The 19,720-nt window shown below is 49.4% G+C and overlaps 1 protein-coding gene and 1 long non-coding RNA gene across 4 annotated transcripts in view; one reads left to right on the top strand and one right to left on the bottom strand.

Moving 5' to 3' along the window:
* PXYLP1 (2-phosphoxylose phosphatase 1) overlaps nucleotides 1–9,187 on the bottom strand; it is a 68,105-nt gene extending 58,918 nt beyond the window's left edge. For 2 of the 3 annotated variants that reach the window (XM_027091549.1, XM_027091548.1), the window contains exons 1-2: nucleotides 8,979–9,187; nucleotides 8,157–8,407 (exon numbers count right to left, since the gene is read on the bottom strand). The gene's annotated coding sequence lies outside the window, so the exon portion shown is untranslated. The remainder of the gene's footprint in view (nucleotides 1–8,156; nucleotides 8,408–8,978) is intronic. The other variant, XM_027091550.1, reaches the window with a different exon arrangement.
* A 661-nt stretch (nucleotides 9,188–9,848) lies between these two features.
* LOC113612017 (uncharacterized) lies at nucleotides 9,849–18,811 on the top strand. The gene is made up of 3 exons (XR_003429694.1): nucleotides 9,849–10,000; nucleotides 10,175–12,309; nucleotides 17,858–18,811. It is a non-coding gene; the product is annotated as an uncharacterized LOC113612017 (long non-coding RNA).
* Nucleotides 18,812–19,720: the final 909 nt, after the last annotated feature.

The raw sequence follows: 19,720 nt of genomic DNA, 5'->3' as shown, positions 1-19,720 counted from the left end.
AAAAAAAAAAAAAAAAAAAAAAAAAAAAAAAAAAAAAAAAGAACACGGCCTGAGTCAAGAAGGAGGGATAATGAGGACTTTCCATTGTCCTGTTAGTCCGGGTCCCAAAGACGGGAACAGAGGCCAGGATTTAAGACACATGATCTGGGAATAGAGACTATTTTTGGCTGGAGATTTCTTAGCACAGCATTTCTTTCCAAGACAGACACCTCCAGTTGCCCCTCAATATTCATTCCTTCCTTGCCAACAGAATCTTGATTTGGTGAGGGGCGGGGGAGGGAAAGTGTGGCAGAGATGGCCAGCTCACCATGAGACCCATCTCCTCTTCCTCCTAGGCACAGGGCTGGACCACATTTCCCAGCCTCCCTTGCAGGAGGTGTGGTCATCTGACTGAGCCCTGGCCAATGGAATGTCAGTGGAAGTAATCCTCCATCTTCAAGTCTGGCCCATAAAATCTTCCCATACTCCATCCTCCATGTCCCTTCCTCTTCCACTGATTGATGCAAATGAGCATGGCAGCCTTAAGAGCCTGGGTCCCTGAATGGCCTTTTGGAAAAGAGGCCCTACCTCCCTAATCAGGAACAGCCATTTTGGACTTTGTGTGAGCAAAATGTAAGTGTCCACCATATTTGAGTCATTAAATGCACCGCTGACCCTTGAACAACATGGGTCCACTTATAGGCAAATCTTTTTCAATAGTAAATACAGTACTACGTGATCTGAGGCTGGCTGAACTCACAGATGCGGAACTGTGGCTATGGAGGGCCACCTATAAAGTTACAGGCAGATTTTTTACTTGGGGCTTGGGGGAGGTCAGTGCCCCAAACCCACGCGTTGTTGAAGGGTCAGCTGTATTCGGTTTGTTTGTTTCAGCGGGGAGCCTCCCTAACTGCTCTAAGCAGCAATGTGCCCTGCTAAATACTCACATGGCCATTTTAACTGGGAGTGACCGTGTGACACAGTTCTGGCCATGGCACGTCCGAGGAGGTCTGCTGGATGTTTGGGGGAAGATGTCTGCTTTCCTAATAAAAGGTACCAATGTGGCTGGTGTCTCCTTCCTGCAGCAGCCATTTTGCCATCATGAAGAAAAGGCCAAGAAAATAACAGAGTGTCAGTCCAGACAGACATCAGCTGTTGAGACCAATGCCAGCAACCCCTACCTTCAAACATCTTGTTACATGAGAAAAATAAACCACTATCAACTTAAGCCGCTAAGGTAGGGTTTTCTGTTGCTTTGCAGCCAAACACAATCCTAACCGCTTTGCAACCATTCATTCATTCATTCACCCAACCTTTATTGAGGCCTATTTCATGCCAGTTCTTGGGCTAAGGATGAAGATTCAGGGGTGAGCTGGATGTAGCCCCTGCCCTCCAGAAGCTCCCAGTCGAGCTGGGGAGAAGGCCTCTGAGCAGACAACCTGCGTGCAGTGGGAACAGATGCTGCAGTGACACACTATGTCCTGGGGGTGGGGGGAGGGGGGCGAGGTGGGTGGGTGTGCACTGAGGCAAGGAGTTCCCCACTCCCTTTCTGGCACTGGGCACACACAGCAAACACCCCTCAAGCTATAAAAAAGCGAGTAGCGAGAACGTGCTATGCTCGGCCGAGCCAGGCAACTGCAAATACTTGCCGCATGTTGAGTCCCTAAACACCATCAACTGATGCAACTGTTTCAAGATAGTCAGCAGTCATTAGAGCAAGATGCACAAGAGGAGAACACAAAAACTCATACGCCGCTGACTCAGAAACGCTGGAAATTACGTGAACCGAGGATGAGGCGGGCTGGCCTAGATCATCGGGCCTGTTGATATTCGGATCTCCTAAAATATACTCTCTTTCTCAAAGACAGAGTCATGTTTCACCTTGAAGACAGAGCCCAAAGAATCAAACGTCTAAGCCATGACCTTCAACCATAAATGTCCAAGCTCCGACTCTCAGGTCTGTGCTTCCATTAAGAACCGTGAGGGAGACAAACTGGTGACAGAAGTCAACCCCATCTGGGAAATCAAGAGGCAACCAAACCAGAGAAGTCAGAGCAGCTAGGGAACAAACCGGAAACTAGAGAAAAGGTTTTCCTCCTTTTAACTCAATGCTGCCTACACACAAATGTTTTTTTTTTTTAACGAATGGCATTACTTGCCATTTCTTTACTTTCCAAGAATGGGGAAAGTGTTTTAAGAAAAAAAGACAAAGCCTCATTGACTTCAGACTCCAGAAGTTTAAAAATGAATAAAATAAGCAGGCTCTCCAATAAGAGAAGTGATTATCAGGTTTCCAGTCTGACTGCTGTTTCATGAGTACAAAGAACTCCAGTGCAGAGCAGCGGGTGTGCTAATCACGCAGGGCAGAGGAGCGCTCGAGTTCTGAGGCAGCAATCACAGGTTTCTCTAGTCCTCAGCCCGCCGCTGGGGGCCGCCGCAGGATGGCAAGGGCTTGGCTGGGCAGGCTGCCACACTGGAGTTTCTTTGTAGGACACGTGGAGCAAGGAAGGGTGAGGTCTGAGGTGGAAGGACCTCCCTTTCCAGGACCTGTTATTAAACCCAAGCCTATCAACAGTTTCCCAGAGACCTTCAGATGAAGAAGATTCCAGCTATGGCAGACACAGGACACATGATAGTGTTAAAGAGAAAACCACAGGCCCAAAGTGGCATCACTTGCGTTAAAACCCATGATACCAAACCTAGTTTTATTACCTAACCTAATTGCAGCTTCAGCCTTCCCCAGAAATGCAATCTTAATTGGCCAGTCTGGAATTTTCTGGCCAGCACCAATGAAATAATCTGTCACATGGGTCCTCTCTATCCCCCCGCATCCCCCAAAGGAAGTAGAGGTAAACGACATGATAGACCCTTGCCCCTCACCCAGAAGGTGACCTGGCCTGAAGCAACCCTTGACTTTCTTTTACTGATAGCCTCCTTGCCCCTCCCTCCTTCTATTTAGTGCAGCCCCTCAGAGGGGGCTTCTACTTACAAGATGGGATGCTGCCCAATTCACGACTCGTTGAATAAAGCCAATTAGATCTTCACATTTACTCGGTTGGATTTTGTGTGCGAGCGGTAGTCTGGCCTCTGCCTCAGGTTAGTCCCCTACCCGCCCTCGGGAGCAGCTGTGCCATTCCTCACTCAGAGAACTGGGTCTCTGATAGAATCGTGGGCTTCCAGGGCTGCTAGAGAGCCAGCCCAGAACAGTGGTCAGGGCATCTGGTGCTGTCGACCAGGACCAAGAACAGCGCTGGCAAACCAGGTGAGTAAACACTGGGTTTACAGTCTCGTATCACGCTTCCCACTAACAACCTGAGGCCGAGAGTGATAGTTAAAACGTGAACAACCAGCGTGTGTCAGACACAGACCAGTCAAATGAGTGCCTGTCTTCAAGAGTTGGCAAGGCCACGTCACCACTGTGTACCCGCTGAAGACCATCTGCTAGCCCCCGCCACCACCCCCAGTCATGGTGAACCCTTCATAGGCTACACCCTAGCCTCTCATGGCCATAAAAGGTGGCCTGGAGCCAGGTGCGTGCCTGGGAAATGCCTGCGCTATTATTCCTGTCCTTCGCTGTGAACTTAAGCGTGATATCCTCCGTTCCATGAGGACAGAGGCTATGTGTATCTTACCCGTCATCCTACACCCACCATCTCAGTGCAGTTGGTTGGTACCAAAAATGTTTTTTGGATGAATATGTTAAGGAATGAATGAATAGTAAAAAACAAACAAACAAAAAACAGCTAACATTTAAGCATGCACTATGTGTTCTAAGTCCTTGTCATGCACTATCTCATTTCAGCTTCACAACAATACCATGAAGTAAGTTTTATCATCACCTCCATTTCACAAAAGAGAAGAAACCAAGGCATAGAGAGGTTAAGTAGCTTGTCCAAGGGTACAAGCTTAATAATGATAAATCCAGGATTTAAAGCCAATCTGGCTTCAGAGCCTACACGCTGAACCACTACACTGTGCTGAGGACACAGTCACAGGAACTTTTGTATTAGGAAGTCATCAAAAGAGAACCTCTGTACAACATTGTAAATCAATTATACTTCGATTAAAAAAATTAAATTAAAATCAAAAGAGAGAACCTCTGACATCCACAAACCCTGAAAAATCCTTCCAGACAGTTTCTGATGGCGCTAAGCATACACTGTTTTTGTTTGTTCGGCTCATTGTAAAGATGTTCTGTAATTTTCAAATAACTATGTAACCACATTGAGTTATCAAGCAACTGTAGCAGGAAATCCACGTACTTAGTATTTCTCCACTCAAGAGACCTGAATTCTAGGGGAGCTCTTATAAAGACTCTGTGGTCCCATGTCCCCATCTCTAAGAAGATCCCAGACTTGCTAGAAGGACTGAACAAGATCATGGACATAGTTGCCTATTTAAATGGTAAGCTACTACATAAGCATAATATATGACCATAAAATTAATATATTTCAATAGAATGACAGACCAGAATTTCTATTACCTATCAATCTATACTTGTCAGAATTCTGTATTTGCATATACTTCTACCGTAGTTCCTATTTCTATCTCTCCACATTTCAGTAATAATGTTTACAGCTCAATTTATTGCTGTAAGACTGTGTCCCTCTGTTATCACTTCTGAGTTTCCAGACATTTCTACATCCCCTACCTTAATCCAACTGCTCCTTTCATTTTAGAAGCATAGTTAACAAGGCAGTAAATGTCTTATTCTAACTTCAAATTCTCCTATATTAGCAGCCGACACAACTAGCAAACAGAGCTTCATCTGAGCTTTATAGTTAAAAAGCTCAACATGATACTGCTCTATCTCTGAAGGCCTGAAGTTTGGTGTTAGGTCCAAGAATGAGGTGGGTCTAGAAAAGTAAGCTGTGGTTTCTGTTAGCTGGCAAGACACATGTCTCCATGTAATTGAGGGGTAGTTCAAATAGTATTCCAACTATTTGTAAATTGGGTGTAAATGACGAGTCTGACCACAAACAGGAGAGGAGAGGACAGGAGGGGGCAGGCGGTATCAGAACCCGGTGCAATAATTTTCATCTTAGTCTGTTCGTTAAAGCTCTGGTTTCTATGCTGTTGATTGTGGCTCTAAGGAAGTTGGTTATACACAGAGACAGAGAGAGTGGTAAGCAGATGACAAAAGGATGCCTCATAATACAGAAACATGAACACATACGTTGGGGAAGTGACTACGCAAATACACACAGAATTTACAAGTTCCTAAGTTGCTACCACTAGATATTTGAGTTGCCCAACCTCTCCTCCACCCTAGTACCAGTACAGAGGTGGCTCGATCAATGTGTGCAGTGCAGGAGGGTGGGGCAGAGGGACCAGGAGGGAGGGAGGGCGGGCCCGGAATGCAGGGATGAATCCCAGATACTCCTTGCGGAGTAGAGGATATGGGTGAAGGCTGCCTCCTGGCTGCAGGAACCACATAACTAGGCTCCTCCAAGTCCTTTCTCAATGCCTTTATTTTTTCCTTAATAAATTTTATTTATTTACTTATTTATTTTTGGCTGTGTCAGGTCTTCACTGCTGCGCGCGGGCTTTCTCTAGTTGCGGTGAGCGGGGACTACTCTTCATTGCGGTGCGTGGGCTTCTCATTGCGGTGGCTTCTCTTGTGGAGCACAGGCTCTAGGGCACGTGGGCTTCAGTAGTTGTGGCATGAGGGCTCAGTAGTTGTAGCTTGTGGGCTCTAGAGTGCAGCCTCAGTAGTTGTGGTGCACGGGCTCAGTAGTTTTGGCTCGCAAGCTCTAGAGCACAGGCTCAGTAGTTGTGGCGCACAGGATTAGTTGCTCCGCGGCATGTGGGATCTTCCCGGAACAGGGCTCGAACTCGTGTCCCCTGCATTGGCAGGAGGATTCTTAACTACTGCGCCAGCAGGGAAGCCCTCAATGCCTTTTTAATCATTAACATCCTCCATGCTCCTGCAATGTCTCCTCTCTTCATTACTGATAGCCCTGTTTCTTTTCCAAAGCCAGTGGCCTCCCTAACCAAGGCCCAAGAAGATTCGGAGCAGCCTCCTGGCTCTAGGGATGAAGGCTACTTACTATCCTGGAGTCTGCGGCTCAGGCCACCCTGGCCCTCCTGCCTTTTGGACTCAGAGCAGACCTACAGGTCTTTCCCGGTTCACGGGTGCCTCCTCGTGGCTGCCTTGCAGGATCTCCAGGTTGAGGGGCCTTAGCAGGCCCTACACCATCCGCAAGGCTGCCCAGCAGGCTCAAGAAGAGTGTGCGGGAGGCTGCTTCTGCCAACAGGCCCACCATCCTACCAGAAGGCAGCTGTTACCTCTTCTCCACCCCCTAAGTGCAGGGGCACAGACCCTCCCAGCCGCATCTCTTTTGGCCACCGGCCTGAACGCTCCCCTCAGCATCTCAGGTGTGAGCTGCCTCCCCCAGGCCAGATCCCAGACCCATGGCATCACTCAAGCCACCTTTTCCAAAGGGGCACAACCCTCATCCAAACCTTCAAATGGCTCAGTGCTCTCCCAGCCCTCAGCTGGCTTTCAAGGCTTTCTAGGAAGCAGAACAGTGGGCCCAGCACACCTTATTCCAGGTAACTGTGGGGCCGTTTTTCCAATCACAGTGACTTCGCTCCGAATGGCAACCCCTCCACCTGAATGTGGGCCCACGTCCTCATCCACCAGCCCAGAGCCTCGTCCCGGGGCTGAAGTCTACCTCCGTGAGTTTTCAGGACCTTGGCTATTCTGCTACCCTTTTTCCTAACCCCCTCCGCAGAGGAAGTTCTCTCTCTCTCTTCCTCTCTCCCTCCCCCCCTTTCTTTCTCACTCACAAACTGCAGGCATTAATTAAATGTCTTCTAGAAAACAGATTTTCACCAGCTGCAGTTATCCTGGGTATGAGCCAGACCTGGAGACACAGACAGTCCAGGTGAGGAAGATAAGCCCATGACAGCTGTGAACCTGTGGGCAGTGCAGGTTCCCACATCAAAGGGACATTCTGAATTCCAGCCCTTTCCATACTCTTGAGAAAAGGGGACACAGGTTGCTCCCACCCCTTTAGCCTCTGGCCGTTCTCTCCAGAGCTGGCCTTTGACAGAGGCCGAAGAGCTAGACTTTGATCTACCTGCCAGTGGGTCACGGCCACTTCCCACAGACAGAAACATCTTGCCAAAACACCAGCCTCCCTCCCCCGCAACAGCACAGCAAATCAGATTGCCCAAAAAGTGCAAGAAGAGGCGCTCCCAGCTCTCCCTGGTGTGGGCAGCAGCCACTGGAGGGAAGATGCTGTGGTCTGAAGCAGCCAGCAGGGCTCCGCAAGTGGCTTCCCCCACCATGCGCAGGGATGAGGGACGCTGAAGGGGGCCGCGGCCACAGCTCAGGGCCCTAGAGGCTAAGCTGTGGAGGACGCACCCCTCAGCAGGAAGCCTTAGCTGCCCACAGTGCCCCTCACCTCACCCTAGCTGTGGCATGAGGACAACTGCTTTGCTTCATGGAAATTCTGGAGTGCCCTCTGAGGTCAGAGACCCAGCTGTCAAAGCCTGACCCATAAATTGAGCTCTCTGCCCCCAATATACACAGAAATGAAGGTCTCTGTTGAGATAAGGTATTTCTTTAAAATCTGATAAATCAAAGGATGATGTTTTGGAAACAGTGCAGCACAATGGAAAACCATGGGTAATGGACTCAGCCTGGATTCAGGAAAGACACCCACTTCTTTACTAGACAAACACTGAGTACCTGTCACTTAGAGGGCGCCAGGCTGGGTCTGGGGCCACAAAGATGGTTCCACCCCACAGCTGAAGGTTATCCTGGGCAGTGGGGCATCTGACATTCAACAACTCATCACACAGCAACCTGGCGGGGGTTGAGGGGATACCCACAGGAGTGTGTAGGCACTCAGAGGGAGCCTACCCAGCCCCAGTGTGACCTTGGGCTAATTACTTACTAATTCACTACTCAACAGTGAACGAATATTGAGCTAATTACTCTTCGAGCCAATCACTAAAAAGAAAGAGTTGCAGATATCGCAGTTCCGCAAATGCTCCAAATGCAAGTGCTCCAAAGGTCAGGTGGCCCACCTAGGCCCTGGTGCCCAAAAGTAGCCTCCCAAGCATCATCAGTGAGGGTGGGCTGGCCAGGAGCTAATCTGTAGAAGAGACACAACTCCTACAAGCCCCTTCTCTAAAATAGGCAATTAACTTAATCCAAGACTTACTGAAAGCCAGGAGAAGGGATGGGGCAGGTTCATGCACTGGCTTTCTGGCTGTCACCCTGCATCTCCACCTCTCTCCAGGGAACACGAGGCTTTTCAAACCACCTGCTTTAGATCCTCTTCGCACAGATGTCCTGACGGGGCACCAACACCTCCGAGGAGGAGTTGTTGCCAAGCTCCGTCCGCAGTCACGTCACGTCTGTGAGGCTGGCTGGGCACTGCCTGCTCCACACTCGGGTTCACCCGCGGGCCTTCTGCAAACAGCAACAGATGTTCCCAAGTTGTGGAGCCTTCTTGAGGCTCCCTTGGCCGTCCACCCCACACTTGCCCATTCGCACGCGATCTGATTCCACATCTCTCCTGATTTTACTTTTCGAATGCTTACAAAGCATCCTTGTGTTCCCACGAAGGCACTGGCCACCCAGGCGGGGATGTCCTCCCTCCCCTCGAAACGCCCCGCTGAAGCGGGAATATATGGCTCCACATCCTCCGGCACTGCTAATCCTTTAACCACCCACACTTAACACCTTGAAAGACCGCTGCAGCCGCCAAGAAGGCCACCAGCTCGAAGCACAACCAATTTCGTGTGTGTAACAAAGCCGGCTTCTTTAAAAGACTGCGACCTAAGCAATTTCACGAGCAAAAACAACGCCGGGGGTGTAAACCACGCAGTCCTAACCTGAGCATCCTGGAATGTTAACCTGCGCACGCAGCGGCCCCCTCCGCTGGGCCCCGGGACTACCGGGCGCAGGTAGCTGCCGGCAGGAGCCGGCCCCACCCCCGAGGAAGACGGCAGAGAACTTGCCGTCACCGCAGCCTCCTTACCTGGAGACCAGCTGGCTCGCCACGGCCGGGGAAGGGGGATCCTGCGAGCTCCAGTTCCGGCAGGAATCAGGCGGCAGGAGTGCGGGGGCCGGGCAGGAGCGGGCTGGAGGGGCGGGACCGCGGATGGAGGCTGGCGAGGTGCGGGGCTGGAGGTGGAGAAGCAGGACGCAGCGCGGGTGAAGGGAGGCACCCACCGGAGGCTGCGGGGCAAAGGCCTGGGGAAAGGGCGGCGGAATCGTAGGCCGGGTTAGGGGGCGCTGGGGCTAGGAGAGGGGGCGGTGGATGAGAAGGCGGGGACTGGGATCCGGGCGCGTGGGCGTGGGGGAGTGGAAGCGAGTCGGGGGCTGGGGTTTGGGGAAGGGGCGGGGATGGAGGAGGGAGCTCAGTAACGGGCTTCAGACCCGGAGCTCGCAAGCGCGCCCCCGACTCCCCACCCCTCTCCCACCGGAGTCACTGCCCGGTCGTCCCGGCCTTGGCGCGTCCAGAGGACCCCTTCGGCCTCCGAGACCGGCACCCCGGGACACCCGCCCGCCTCGAGCCTCCGCGGGAGGCTCCGCTCAGCCTCAAAGGTAACCACCCCGACCGCGGCCCGCGCCGCGCTCACCGCCCATGGTCCCGGCCCGGCCCCGGCTCCGCCACAGCGCGCCCGGCTCCGCGCTCGCCGCCCGCTCCGCCCGGCGCAGGGGGAGGCGAGGGCGGCGCGCAACGACTTCGGGGCAGCGCGACGGTGCGCAGCGTCCCCTAGTGGCCTCGCCGCCCTCGAGCTCCGCCCCGGAGGCGGCGATGCGGTGCGGCCCGGCCGGCCGGAAGGGAGCAGAGGGACTGCGGAGAGGACACTTGATTGGAGGAGGTCAAACACAGGCCCCAGAGACGGGCCAGTCTTCAGAGATCCCAGCGTGCGAAAGTCATGGTCACGGGCACCCTGAGTGCGCGGGGACCGCGGCCACCTGAGCGCAGGGCCTCTGCGCGCGTAACAACGCGGGACTCGGGATCAGGGATGCATGGACGCCCGCCTAGGCCGGGTACACAGAAACGGCCCGGAGTCCTAGTGTGGGTGCCTGTGGACCGTGTGCCTGACCCGGCGCCACCCGGGGGCCGGTGCTGAGCTGGACGCGAGTGTTTGGGGTCCACCATTGCCGGTGACTGATCCAAACTGTCACGATTCTCACCACCTTGCCCCCCCACCCCACCCGCAGGCTACTCCACGTTTCCCTTCCGGCTCCCACCACATCCGGCCCTATGTGTCAACTCTAGACCGTCACCCTGCTGTCTCTGGATGGCCTGCAGGCGCCCTGGCGAGGTCGCGGCCCGGGCAACGTCTCTCCCCACCCCTTCCCCGTCCTGTGGTTCTCAGCGTTCTCGGAGCTACTGGAAGGCCACAGAGCACTTGACTGATTTCTGTAACTCCCTGTTAAGACACCCGAGAGACGTGCAGTTGAACTTGATATGATACCGTATTGGGGGTCATTTCTTTCAAATGTTGGGTCCCAGCTGGTGGTGATTCCTACCTGATTTCTCTGCGTGAGATGATCTGACCAACTGCGACTGTCAGACAGGACTTTGGTGTCAGTTCAGGAACTGCAGTGACCCCTACGTGCCCTAGAGCAACTGGTCTTGCGGAAAACAGGCTCCTAAGTATATTTACTATTGACCTCCCAGGCGCACTTTCTGGAGGAGTTTCTCACTTGGCCTCTGCTTTCACTCCTGTATTGATGGCTCCCTGATCCACACTCGACACGGAGATACTTTACCCATATTTCTACCTACTCTCTGGTTTTCTGCTTAGAACTTTCCATCTCAGTTCAGCACTCCCAGCACCAAATTCTATCTCTTGCCAGCTCCCAATTGCATCTGCTCTATGGTCTCACCATTTACGCAGCCCCCTGGTTTGCCTTCCTCAGCTGAAGCTCAATGTCCAGGGAGGCTTTGCTTCTAAATCCTGATAACCTGCTTTTCTCTCCCCATTTCTGGGATGCCACACTGTGCTCAGCTCCTTCCTGCCCTGACCACTGACACAATCCCTTCCCAGTCATGAACCGCACCTCCCAGCACAAAATCCTTTCACTGTCCACCTCAGCATGGCCCCAGACTCTACCACCTGTTTCTCAGTCCACCGCACCCCACCCCCACCCAACACCTCTCCTCCTTCCCTCCACGATCCTGCTGGCTGTCCTCTCACTAATTCCAGGCTCTACCCCTTCCCCGGTGCTGCCTCCCTCTTCCCTACCTGAGTTAGGGCACTTCCTGCTCTAAATGACAGGCAACCCAATTCACACTCGCTTAAACAGAAAGGAATTGATTGACTTACGTAAATTAAAAGCTCAGGGCACTGTCTGCTTCAGGCCCTGGAAACCAAAGCCTTCAAGGACTCTCCATCTCCCAGCTTTGCTTCCTTCCATGTGAGCTATACTCTCAGGCTCCATGCGAGACCCCAGCAGATCCAGGCTCACAACCTCGCAGCAGCAAGGCCAGCAGAAAAACGGCTTCTCTTTGCCCACCCTTCCCGCAGGCCTGTGTCCCGACTCTGCTTGGCACGACTGGGTCACCTGTCCATCCTGTTCTCCCAGACACTGTGAGCGCCCCCTCTCTGCTACCTTCTCATCCTCCACAGGGAACCAGTGCCTGCTCCTGGATCCCTTCTCTGTCACAGTGGGACTGAAGGTGACACGGGACACCATGGCTAACCATTTCCCCACAAAGTATACCACAATACGCTTCACCTAGCTGCAGCCCTCCTGTGTTGGCACGGGGTGTTTTGTTCCAAACAAGAAGTGGGGCACAGGCCCTCTCTCTTTACAGCTTCCTCCTCAGCCTATCTGGGATTTCTGTCTTTGTATCATACCCCCTCCGTAAGTCAAGACTTGGTACGGAGATGGCCGCAGGCCCCTCAGGGAACCAGACGTCATATTCTTCCTAGACTCACTCTCTCAATCTCTTTCCTCACTTTCCCTATTCTCTGATGGCTTAATCCCCCCTTCCGTTCTGAAGGAGGTGTCCTCTCCCTCCTCCCTGTGGATTTTGGGTTCGGAGCGGTACCCACCCTTCCCTGCCCCTGGGGCAGTAACACTTCTTGGCTGAAACTTAAAGGAGGAAGGGGCTACAGGAAAGAAAAAGATTTCCACAGGGAAAATATATATTGGGCAGCATCTCAAAACCGTTCCCCCCATTAAACCTCTTTCCTCTGTTGTTGTTGAGGTAAGATGGGGCCTGAAGCAGCTGGTGGCCTTCTGACCAGCACCAGGGGATGCCAAGCCAGAGCCGACACAGGAAAACAGAGTCCAGAGACAGGCAGCTTCCTGTTGCTCCTAAAACTAGGACCTGGATTTTTCAAGTACATGTCCAGTACATCCTTGCGTCTCCCCAAGCAAACTGGAATTGGTTCTACTATCACTTGCACCCAAGAGTCCTGAGTAGCACAAACCCATAGCACAGCTCCTGGCACGTTGGTCCCTGCCAAAGAGTAACCATCAGCATCTTTGTTCATCGGATACAGGAGCAAGCTATGCCCATCGATGACGATAAAACAGAGTAGAAAGGAAAAAGCGCAGTGCCGTTGGTTCCAAACCTTAGTCTCCCCTTCTATTCCCAGCATTTGTCCTTGCCACACACACATCTTGGCCCCCCAGGGAAACTCAAAATTTGTTCAAAGTCGAACCCTCCCATCTTATAAAAATAGTCCCAGGGGCTTCCCTGGTGGCGCAGTGGTTGAGAGTCCGCCTGCCGATGCAGGGGACACGGGTTCGTGCCCCAGTCCGGGAAGATCCCACATGCCGCGGAGCGGCTGGGCCCGTGAGCCATGGCCACTGAGCCTGCGCGTCCGGAGCCTGTGCTCCGCAACGGGAGAGGCCGCAACAGAGAGAGGCCCGCGTACCGCAAAAAAAAAAAAAAAAAAGTCCCAGACTCAGCGAAGTCATGAATATTCTGGCAGGCAGCACTTGCTGTCGTTTGATGCAAGCAGTCCCTGCCTGAGCTGCTGGGAGCAGATGCCATCTTCAATTCAGTTTCAACCCGTTGAGCAAAAAAAAGCTGAACAAATATTTGTACAGCCTCCTTTGTCCTGCACTGTAGACTTAGAGGAACAATGGGCTACTGCTCCCATCCTGAAAGGGTTGACTGGGGGAAGACAGTTAGTCTCAGACAGAGTCTGAGGTCACTTAACAATACCAGGGAGGCCCCTGGGGGCCCAGGTGAAGTGGTGTATTAGCACCAGGTTCTAAGTTCCAAAGGTCTGTGCTGCCCACAGCCCTGCCTTCCGACAGAGTTATACGTCTGTACAAAACATTTCTTTTGTGACCACCGCAATATCTAGATGACAAATGTTATTCTTAAGTTCCAGGTACCATGGGTTTTGTTTCTCTGATTATAAAAGTTCCCATTCATTGTGAAAACTTGGGAAAAGACTAAGTACACATAAAGATGAAAATTTTAATTATCTGCAATAAATTGGTGTCAAATAATATAGTAAACATCAAACTAAGATTTAAAATGAGAAGACTAATCCATACATGTTTCCATTTCACCACTGGCGACCCCAGGGCCTCAGGGATATAAATATCCTGCAAAAGGTTAGGGGTCATTTCTTAGGTTCTTTCAAAAATCCTGCACTCTCCCTACCACACGGATACTTTTCAAAACTGCAATCCTGGCCTCCCAGCTCCAGGGTGGTCTGTGCTCTATTATTTATGTGTGCATGATTCATTGTACTTGCTACCAGCTGCAACCTCTTTCCCCCACCCCAGCAGCCTTATTATACAAGCCCCTGCCCCTCCTAAGAGCAGCCAGGGAGCGCAAACTCCTTTTACCATCTATCTGGGTGAAATCTAATTAGAAAGGCAAATCTGGAAGAACAGAACACAAAATAACCACGTTAAATAAAAATAAGAGATGGCTTCAAACCTGACCTTGAGCCAAAAAATTCACAAAGAGGGGCTTCCCTGGTGGCGCAGTGGTTGAGAATCTGCCTGCTAATGCAGGGGACACGGGTTCGAGCCCTGGTCTGGGAGGATCCCACATGCCACGGAGCAACTAGGCCCGTGAGCCACAACTACTGAGCCTGCGCGTCTGGAGCCTGTGCTCCGCAACAGGAGAGGCCGCGATAGTGAGAGGCCCGCGCACTGCATTGAAGAGTGGCCCCCGCTTGCCACAACTAGAGAAAGCCCTCGCACAGAAACGGAGACCCAACACAGCAAAAATAAAAAAATAAAATAAAATTTAAAAATCACAAAGAACTGAAGTCATCTGCTGATTCATAAGGTCTAAATATTCATTTTTGTCCTCGCACCTCTGAGCCCAACCAAAAGATGTTTCTAAGGAGAAAAGAAACAAACAAGCACTAGATGAACTCACACAGATCTTATTTAGAAATCATAAAAGGACAACAAGGATTTCGGCTGTCTATTTCATCTACAACAGTGCCCAAAGTGCCAAAAACTGACGTATAAAAATTGGATGCATGGATGAATGGGCCAGGAGCCCATCCCTCTCATTTTACAATTAGAAGCCAAGCAGAAAGGAGACAGGAGGAGAGTGGGAATCTGGTGGAGCCTTCTGCGATCTCATGGCCGCTTGGGAGACCAAAAACGGGAGGTCAGTGTCCATGAGAGAAGTGAGGCCCAGCTGACACCCCAGACTTCCTGTTAGGACCCAAAACAGAAAAGATGGAAGCTAGGAAACAGCCTTAGAATGCTGAAAGGAAGTCATTGCCAATGTCGAATTCTATGTTCAGAGAAAACGAGAGACAGAGGGTAATCAATTTGCCCCAAATCAATCACAGTAATGGAAAAGGATGTACATTCTGCTATTATTGGGTGGAATGTCATACAAAGGCAAATTAATTCAGTAGTGTTTTTCAACTCTTCCAGATCCTCACTAATTTTTTTTTCTATCAGTTATTGAGTGGGAGACTTCCCTGGTGGTACAGTGGTTAACAATCCGCCTGCCAATGCAGGGGACACGGGTTCGAGCTCTGGTCCGGGAAGATCCCACATGCTGCGGAGCGACTGAGCCCGTGCACCACAACTACTGAGCCTGCGCTCTAGAGCCCGCGAGCCACAGCTACTGAAGCCCACGTGCCTAGAGCCCGTGCTCCGCAAGAAGAGAAGCCACTGCAATGAGAAACCCGTGCACTGCAACGAAGAGTAGCCCCCGCTCTCTGCAACTAGAGGAAGCCCACGTGCAGCAACGAAGACCCAATGCAGCCAAAAGTAAAATTAATTAATTAATTTTTAAAAATTATTGAGTGAGTAGTTGATGTCTACTATAATTACTATAACTGATTTATTTCTCCTTTCAGACCTATTAAGTTTTGCTTCATGTGTTTTTAAGCTTTTATTAGGTGCAGAAATGTTTTGGATTTTTATGTACACTTGATGAATTGCCCCTTTATCTCTTTATCCCTTTTAATATTCTTTGATGTGAAATCTACTTCATCTGATGTTAACGTAGCCACTCTAATTTTGTTTTGGTTAGTATGGTACATCCTTTTCCTTCCCTCTTCCCTTTAATCTATTTGTGTCTTTATATTTAAAGTAGTTTTTTGGTAAGCATCAAAAAGTTGTACATTGCTTTTTTATTCAATCCGACAATCTCTGCCTTTTATTTGAGGTGTTTAAACTATTTTTATTTAATGAGATTAATAATTTGGTTGGGTTTAATGGTATCACTTTACTATTTGTTTTCTGTTTGTCCCATTCTATATTTTTTTGCTTCTTTTTTGTTGAGTATTTTTTATTATTTCTTTTTACCTTCTCTGCTTATTTGTTATATCTCTTTGGTTTTTTATTTCCAATGGTTGTATCAGGGTTATAGTATACATTTTTAGCTTATCACAGTCATGCTAGTTTTGTTTTACCACTTGATGGTCAGTATCAGAAACCTATTAAAATATGCTTCGGTTTCCCCCTCCTGCTCTTTGCAATATTGTTTTCATACATTTTACATCTACATTTGTTACAAACTCCATAATACATTGTTATCATTCTTGCTTTAAAACATCAACAATCTTTTAAGGTGGTTTTTAAAATAAGAAAGAGGCATTTTATGCTTACATATGTATTCACCATTTCCGGCGCTCTCCATTTCTTTGTGTAGACCCAGATTTCCATCTATTATCATTTTCCTTTTGCCTAAAGGACTCTCTTTAACATTTCTTGTACTATACGTCTTATGGTGATAAATTCTTCCAGCTTTTCTATGTTTGAATAATATCTTGACTTCATCTTTGTTTCTGAAAGATATTTTCTCTAGGTATAGAATCCTAGGTTGACCGTCTGTTTCTTTCAGTCCTTTAAAGATGTTGCACCACTGTCTTCTGATCTGTATTGTTTCCGACAAGAATCTACTGTCATTCTTCTCTCTCCTCCTCTTTATGTAATGTGTCTTTTTTGCTCCTGCTTGCTTTTATAATTTTCACTCTATCACTGCTTTTAAGCAATTAGATGATGATTTGCTTTGATGCAGTTTTCCTTTCATTTCTCCTGCTTGGGGCTTAGTGAAAAACCTCTCCACCTGACTTTGATGAGGGCTCAAAAGAGTCCTTCCACTCTTTAGTTTCCCAAGAAACTAAAGCACTTCTTGGATCTAGCTGCTCCCTCAATACCAGAGCACCCAGTATATTCTCATACATCTTACAGGGAGCAAGGAGCTACACAGCCCTCACCCTCCCTCCTCTGCCCCTTCTCTCTATCCATCCTACCTGCCTCCAACACCCTATCCCACGCCCTTGGAGCCTCCCTGGGTTGCAAAATGGTCCAAAGCAGAGAAGCTGAGTTGAACCATATCTGGGGTGGAGTGGAAAGCAGTCCTGGGACAACTGGGGTGCTCCCTGCTGTTCTGGGGAACCAAAGGGGGGATGGACCCAAGTCCCTTTGGAAGAGTGAGAGGCCAGCATAAGGGCAGTGTGGAGGAGTGGGCAAAGAATGGAGAGGTTGCAAGAAGCCGCCACTCCCCATTCATTCATTTATTGAGTGCCTAGGACATGCCCAGTACTGTGCTGGGGGCCTCGAAGACAACAGTGAATCGTCACTGCCAGAACAGCCTCCAAGGCTTGTCTGGGGAGACATCTGGCCAAACAAGCAACAGATCGCCATGTGATCACTGTGGGTTCAGCAGGAAAAAATGTAATCCCATTTTATGTAAGGGATAAAAGTAATGGCTAGAGAGGTTAAAGGGCATGCCTGGGTGACCCAGCAATCTGCTGGTTGAGTTTGTATAACATCAAGGCCCAGGGTAGGTTTCCCCAACCCTCGCATCACTGCAGCCCTCCCCCACAGATCAAGACGCGCCTCGCAGGGCAGAACTGTCCAGCACGCATGTCATGACATCATGGTTCTTCACCAGGGTCCTTTGTGCAGGTCCCAGGTCCTTCAGCAGGGTCTGTACAACCCAGAGGCGGGCCCCATGCAGCTCCTGATGCCTCGCGTGGCTGTGCCTCGTCACTGCAGTAGGCCTGTAAGCTTCTCAGATGGTCACGGCGCTGAATCCCCCAGAGTTTCTCGCGATCAATAAACGTCTGCCGATCAAGTTCCTGTTCCTGTTCCTGTTCCTGTTCATGAATGGCAACGACTTCATCAGTAAATATTGATGGATTTGAGGCTCCTGCTCACTCTGGACAAGCCAGGGCTTTGGCCAAAGGAGGCAGAAAAGAATTTCCAATAAGCTGGATGTGTTCCAGTCTCTTATATGGACAAATCTGTAATTGATTCAAAGGGGTGTAGAAGGGGGGGGGAGTCTCTCTGTTGTCATGGTGACTCTGAAAATTTTTTTTTCTTTAACGGCATCCCAGACATCAAGACTCTGAAGCAATGGCCCTTTTAAAATTGAATCATATTAATAAGATCTACCCAACTGAACGATGTTTCTTTCTTTCTTTTTTTTATTAGATGCATTATTAACTTGGCTAGCAACAAGACCTCATAAATGCAAAGTGCCCATTCAAGAACACCGCTTCCAGCACAGAATAAATAAGATACAACTCATTAATTCCAGAGATCCTGGCGTATAAAGAATGAGCTCTGTGAATGGTGATCTTTGGGTTGTAGATTCTTGAAGGGCCTGGGTTGTGTGTGGGTCACTTCCCTTGAGTGAATCCTCAAAACCTGGGGCAGCCCACACAGGCTAGCAGACCAGGCCGGTGACAAAGTATCAGAAGGAAGTTGGGGGGAGAAAAACAAGTAGATTTCACAGAAGTTCTACATTGTGCAAGAGAGGAACTGCAAGAATATTGACTCTTACAGCTCTCCTGCCCAGTGCCATCATTTAACATTGGATTTAGTAATATTTGGCATTTATTGTGCAAGTAATGTGGTAGATAGACCCTAAAACGTCCCCCAGTGATGCCCACCGCCTGAGATTCACACCCTTGTGTCACCCCCTCACCTTGAGTGATGGCAGGACCTGTGACTTGCTTCTAAACAATAGAATAGGGCAAAGGGGATGAGATGACACTTCTGCGATTATGTTACCTAAGATGTAACTTCTGTCTTGTTAGCTGACTCTCTCCCTCACTGGCTTTGATGAAGCAAGATGCCATATAGTGAACTACACTATGGAGAGACCCCCCTCTGGCAAGCAACTGAGGGCAGACTCTGACCAACATCCGGAAAGGAACTGAGGCCCTCATTCCAACAACCCGGAAGGAACTGAATCCAGCCAACAACCACGTGAGCTTGGAAGTAGATCCTTTCCCAATCATGCCTTCAAATGAGACTCCAGCCCTGGCCAACCCCTTGACTGCAGCCTCATGAGATATCCTGGAGCAGAAGACTCAGCTAAGCCATGCCTGGATTCTTGACCCACACAAACACAGAGATAATAAATACGTGTTGTTTTAAGCCGCTAGCTTTGTGACGAGTTGTTGCACTGTAGTAGATAACTAATACAAGCCCCTACCGATGTCCTAAGTGACATGGACACACTGGTAGACAAGGCAGAGAGTTTGCTGTCTTCATGGACATTCCCTTCCAGTTGTAAATAAGTAAAGTAAATTAATAAATTATTAATAAGTAAATCAGTAAATTATTGCCATGAAGAAAAGGAAAGGTCCGAGTAGAGGTGACCTCAGGGTGGCAGATACTGACTGAGAAAGGGCACAGAAAATCCTTCTGGGGGCTGGACATATACTTTATCATGATCCGGCTGGTGGCGACATGAATGTATTCACATGTGAAAATTCATTGGCTGTACATTGAAAAATAGTGCACTCTTGGGCAATTTACTTCAAGTCACCCTTTTTCAACGTCACAAAAGAAAACAAGCTAGGGAAAAATAGGGAAAATGTTAAAGAATGCAGTTAGTCCTGAGCAGGGTATTCCTCGAATCCAGGAAGAACAAGTGTATTTAATATCTCATTCAGGCTGTAATCAAGCTACATTTTTCTTAAGAGGCAAATAGTAAATATTTTCGGCTTTCTGGGCTATACCAGCTCTGTCACAATGACTCACCCTTGCCCTTGCCCCAGGAAAGCAGTCACAGACAATAAATAAATGAGCTGGTGTGGTTGTGTGCCAATAAAACTTTATTTACAGAAACAGGCAGTGGGTCAGATTTGTCTGCAGACTGTAGTTTGCTGACCCTTGATCCAATCCATTGGTGGTGACTTTCTGGGAAAACTAGGTTGAGACCCCTTCAGGATTCACCAGAGAAGAGTGCAATGATCCATTAGTCATGTCTGTCAAAGAATGAAGATATATATATATATCTCGATATATATATATATATATATATATATATATATATATATATAT

The sequence above is a fragment of the Aethalodelphis obliquidens genome, unplaced genomic scaffold (genome assembly GCF_003676395.1).
Source record: "Aethalodelphis obliquidens isolate GAN/ISIS:26980383/991018 unplaced genomic scaffold, ASM367639v1 scaffold72, whole genome shotgun sequence".
NCBI lineage: Eukaryota > Metazoa > Chordata > Mammalia > Artiodactyla > Delphinidae > Aethalodelphis > Aethalodelphis obliquidens.
Note: the sequence above shows the minus strand (reverse complement) of the source record. Positions and strands in the feature narration are given on the sequence as shown.